The following is a 6,000-nucleotide window of genomic DNA, read 5'->3' as shown; positions in this document are numbered from 1 at the left end:
GACAAAGTACAAATGGGGTCAAGAGCGAGACAAGACCAAGACCTTCAAAAAAATGTTCTTAAGAGATTCAAGAGTTTTTATTTGTCACATACACAATTATACAGGGTATAACCAGCAGTGAAATGTAGGTAGACCGGTCTCAAGTACTACAACTGTCCATATTGACATTAAGCAGGCGGTGGAGTGCTAGCTTAAGCTAATTAATCAGTTCCAGATCAAATTAATGCCTAAGTACTGCTGTAAATAATGGACATGTCATCTGAGGACTGCTTCGCCATTTTTGTTCTCCATTATTTCGCAGGTTTCTTTCCATCACTCTAGGATTCCTCCGCGGTACTGGAGCACCAAAGCGCATTCACACTCGTCAAAAACTAAAATACGTAGAATGAAATTTGCATATGTATAAAATAGACAAAAATAAATAAAATTTAGTATAAACAAAATAGTTGGGACAGGGGCATGTTTCTCATGGTGTAGCATCTCCTCTTCTTTTCAAAACAGTTTGGACGTCCGGGCATCGAGGTTATGAGTTTCTGTAGTTTTGGTGTTGGAATTTGGTCCCATTCTTGCCTGATATAGGTTTCGAGCTGCTGAAGAGTTTGTGGTCGTCTTTGAAGTATTTTCTGTTTAATGATGCGCCAAATGTTCTCTGTAGGTGAAAGATCTGGACTGCAGGCAGACCAATTCAGCACCCGGACTCTTCTACTACAAAGCCATGCTGTTGTAATAGCTGTAGTATGTGGTTTTGCATTGCCCTGCTGAAATACACGTCATCTGGAGGGGAGCATATGTTGCTTTAAAACCTTTATATACCTTTCAGCATTCATAGTGCCTTCCACAACATGCAAGCTGCCCATACCGTATGCACTTATGCACCCCCATACCATCAGAGATGCTGGCTTTTGAACTGAACGCTGATAACATGCTGGAAGATCTCCCTCCTCTTTAGTCCGGAGGAAACGGCGTCCGTGATTTCCAACAAGAATGTCAAATTAGGACTCGTCTGACCATAGAACACTTTTCCACTTTGAAACAGTCCACTTTAAATGAGCCTTGGCCCACAGGACATGACAGCGCTTCTGGACCATGCTCACATATGGCATCTTTTTTGCATGATAGAGCTTTAGTTGGCATCTGCAAATGGCACGGCAGATTGTGTTTACTGACAGTGGTTTCTGGAAGTGTTCCTGGGCCCATTTAGTAATGTCAATGACAGAATCATGCTGATGAGTGTCGTCTGAGAGCCTGAAGACCACGGCATCCAACAAAGGTCTTCGGCCTTGTCTCTTACGCACAAAGATTTCTCAAGTTTCTCTGAATCTTTTGATGATATTATGCACTGTAGATGATGAGATTTGCAAAGCCTTTGCAATTTGATGTTGAGGAACGTTGTTTTTAATGTATTCCACAATCTTTTTACGCACTCTTTCACAGATTGAAGAGCCTCTGCCCATCTTTACTTCTGAGAGACTCTGTCTCTCTAAGACATCCCTTTTATAGCTAGTCATGTTACAGACCTGATGTCAATGAACTTAATTAGTTGCCGTGCCAACTTTTTTGAGACCTGTAGCAGGCATCAAATTTGAAATGAGCTAATTTAGTGGATAAAAGTGTAGAATTTCTCCGTTTATACATTTGTTATGTTATCTATGTTCTATTGTGAATAAAATATTGGCTCATGTGATTTGAAAGTCTTTTAGTTTTAATTTTATTCAAATTTAAAAACGTCCCAACATTTCCGGAATGCGGGTTGTAGTCATTATCATTTGTGCACAAAATTAACTCAACCCAGATAGCACATGTACGTCTGCAAGATGTCTGTTAAAGATAGCTTGATCTGGAAAGCATCTGCTGTGTACAAACATCTGACAGATGTCATACATAAATCATAAACATCTTAAAGACATCTAATAAATGTCTATTTGACATCTGATAGGATACGTCCTATAGACGTATTGCAGATGAGCCAACACTCTAAAAAATACGTCTTGCAGATGTAAATTCAGACGTCAAATAGACGTCTCTGTGATGTATGTGTGCTATCAGGGAAGTACATTGCATTTCATGGACATAATGGTGAACTGTTTCATTTTTGCATATAACAGAAAACATCTTTTATGGACAAAATCCTTCCAGCATTTCACCAAATGCATTTTGGGAACAAAATAATAATTTCGTCAATTAATTTTAATATTTCATCCACAAAAGGGAATCGCATTTTCGTAAACTTAGCTTTGTGTTTGCACAAAATGATGTTTCAGCAGAAAAAAGTAACTGGCTTTTTTCTTTCCTGTGTACATGCATTAAGTGCATTAAAGCATAACAGCGTTTTGTGTCACAAAATTAATTTTCGTCCACAAACTTTTTCAGGTCACACTTGGAGAAACCATAGTGTGTACGGTTGTGTTTTGATATTGCAGGCGTGTATACGTGTTGTGCTGCTGTCTAGCTGTCTTTCAGTCATGCTTGAGCGAGAGCAGAGTGGTTTTAGGGGACAGTGTGAGTAGCGCAGAGAGAAAGACACAGGAAGCCCGATTCACAGGTGCACAGGAAGACTAGCCCACAAGAAAAACAATGAGACGAAGAGAAGCGGGTGGGGGGCTCTGCACATTTACAGATATCTGTTCTACTGGATTATACACCAACACACAAATTCATCTGCACCTTCCTGTTGCGTTCATTAACATCATTTGCTAAAGCTTTCAATTGCTGGTTTTTTATTTCTGATATGAGCCGTGTACTGTACAAATATCAACCCGTTCAAATTTACAAATATACAATTGCTGTGTTAAAGTGAACATGAAACCGGTCCAGTTTATTTTCTTACGATACACTCATGACTTCTTTGTGAATGATGAACACAGTTTCACCACAGTTCGTAATGAATTCGTACAATCAGCTATCTGGGTAGATTATAAAAAAGAATCTGTAAAACTAAGGCACAATGTACTGTATTAAAATGAAGGGATTTTCTGTATTGATTTTTTTGCAGGTATTTTACCTGTATTTAGAATTTTGCACTTAACTGTATTGTGTTTTACAGTTAATGGAAATGTCCGTAAAATTAATGGATAATGTACTGGCAGGAAATTACCAGTACATTGTCACTTTTTTGTTTGTTTTCATACTTACATTTTTCATACAGATTTTACATTTTCATACAAATAATGTCTTATGAAATTATACAGAATTGCCAACGCTTTCGTACGAATTAGCCACCTCGTAAAACATGTACGAATTGCCGTGAGATCGGGCTGGAATTGCATAAAAATGATGTTTTCCTGGATGGAACACACACACACACACACACACACACACACACACACACACACACATGTTGGGTTTCCATGTTTTATGGGGACATCCCATAGGCGTAATGGTTTTTATACTGTACAATCTGTATTTGCTATTGCCCTACACCAACCCTACACCTAAACTTAGCCCTCACAGGAAACATGCTGCATTTTTAGATTTTCAAAAAACTTTATGCTGTATGATTTATAAGCTTGTTTCCTCATGGGGACCAAAAAATGTCCCCACAAGATTAAGATTTACTGGTATTACTATCCTTGTGGGGACATTTGGTCCCCAGGACGTGATGAATACCAGGTGCACACACACACACACACACACACACACACACAGTCTTCATAATCTTTTACCCAACTGTAATAATTTGTTTGCCTCTGAAACTGTTTTCCTTTTTATTTTTCCTTTTATTGCTCAACCAAATAGAGACTTTCCTTTCTTTCAACCACATTATTTCAACCAGAGACTTTACTTTTCTTTCTTTCTTAAGTCCAACCGATTCTTTATGGATAAATCATGAGTATAATTTAGAGAAGTCTTGAATATAATTTAGAGAAATCATGAGTATAATTTAGAGAAGTCTTGAATAATTTAGAGAAGTCTTGAAGTCCTGAATCTTCTATCTGAGCTAAACGAGTTTATCTCACATGTCTGGGAGGTATAAATGTCATTGGTTGAGAGGATGTTAAAGGGCAGAGGGGGAATCCTTGTTATATCTGCTTCTTTCTCTCTGTCAGGCTTGACTGAGCTGAATAGTTCCACTAGAGACGGCACTCATGATCGTTCTTCACGTCTGCATCATCAACCCACACACACTGAACTGAAGCCCACATCTGCAGCCTGTATTAGCAAATAATCTAAACAAAGCATTTCACTGAAACTTTATCAGCGCCACAAAATATTATTCCCTCAACTCTTGGGTCTTTCTCAGAACAAAGTCTTCAAAAACGAGATCCAAGTATCTAGAAGTGAAGGGGTTGATTTTAAGGCTGCACTACGGTGAGTAGGTCAGAAATGGCATAATGTTAAATATCAGGGATTAACCCTATCGTAGCTGTTGATGATTTTGTTCCTGACAAATTCTCGCTAATTACATAATTCACCTGGGACATCCCCAAATTCTGTAAAGATACATGCAGGCGTTCTTGATGGTGTCCTTATACTCTCCTGATGTTTAACCTTTGCATGAGCGTCAATCTCAAGAGACAAAAATGCAAATGAAAGGCAAAATAGGTTGGTTTTTCAAATAAAATTTCTGTCAAGGTTATAACAGGGCTTATTTTATGCAACAACTCACAATCCTAATAAGTCTTAAATTATTCCCTTTCAAAAATATGTTTAAGTTTTATTTTGGCAGAAAACTACAAGGAGACTTTCTGTGTTTAGTATAAAAACAAATTTGCAAAAAGAAACTGAAACATGTCTCAAAATGTATTTTACGGTATGTTCCTCAGAAGAAAGGAAATGACTAGGATTGTCATTTCAGCTTGAACTGTTTCTTTAAGGCAAGCATTTTAGCAATATTCATGGCAATATTAATTTACACAGTTTTATATTTATTTTTGGGAATGTTGCTAAACGTAGAGAACTGTGGAAATGCTGAGCTGGATACTCTGATGTTATTGGTGGGCTGATCACAAATGAAATGCACTACAGAAAAAATATATTTAATATATTTTCGCAATAAATTAGTTGTCTTGTTGCTAAAAATACATATTCTGCAGAGGATGTAATGCATCATCACTCCCATAGTTGTTGCATTAAGTCACTGCTCATCTGTATAAAATTAAAAAATCATATCATATTTTTTCATTCTATCTCCGTTTCCCATCATTCAGTGTGTGATGCTGCATACTTGATAAAACATAGATTCAAACACATATGAGTCTCTTGAGAAAGCATGATGGGAAATAATTTAAAGATTATAGGCTATTCATCTAAAAATGCTTCCTAAGTTTTCATCAGCTGCCTGACTTGAGGTTTTATTAAAGCGTCTGTAAAATTAAGTGCAGACAGAAGGTTAGAAATTCAAACAAACCTCTATAACCTAAATATGAGCAATATAATAACGATGCTTGTGTCAGCATACATCACTAACGCAAGCCATTGGGAAAACAAATGTGACTGTAATAACATTTCTAAACAACTGCACCTTTCACGACTCTTTTAAGTAAACACAAGTCCTAACGCATCATGTGTATTATCAACGTGAATGTTAAAATCATCGACAATTAGCACTTTATCAACATTAACTAGTAGATCTGAGAGGAAATCTGCAAATTCTTTTAGGAAATCTGTATATGGCCCTGACGGTCTATAGCCAGAGCAAGAGATAAGAGAGATTTCTTCTGCATATCTAACAGTGTAACATTAAGCAGAAGTATTTCGAATGAGTTAAACCTCCTGTATCCTGTTTTCTGAGTAACATTGAGAATATCACTATATATTGTTGCCACGACCAGTCTGACGGGGCTCATGTTTATAACAGTAGCTCGGTGGAGTAGACTCATTTAGACCTAAATATTCATTTGGTTTCAGCCAGGTTTCAGTCAGGCAGAGTACATCAAAATTATTATCTGTGATCATTTCATTTACAATAACTGCTTTGGGTGCGAGTGATCTAATATTTAGGAGCCCAAGCTGTAAAAATAGTTTTTGTTCATTTATTTCGCGTTTTTCTGGTTTAATCAC

The sequence above is a fragment of the Barbus barbus genome (genome assembly GCF_936440315.1).
Source record: "Barbus barbus genome assembly, chromosome: 26".
NCBI classification, from domain to species: domain Eukaryota; kingdom Metazoa; phylum Chordata; class Actinopteri; order Cypriniformes; family Cyprinidae; genus Barbus; species Barbus barbus.
Note: the sequence above shows the minus strand (reverse complement) of the source record.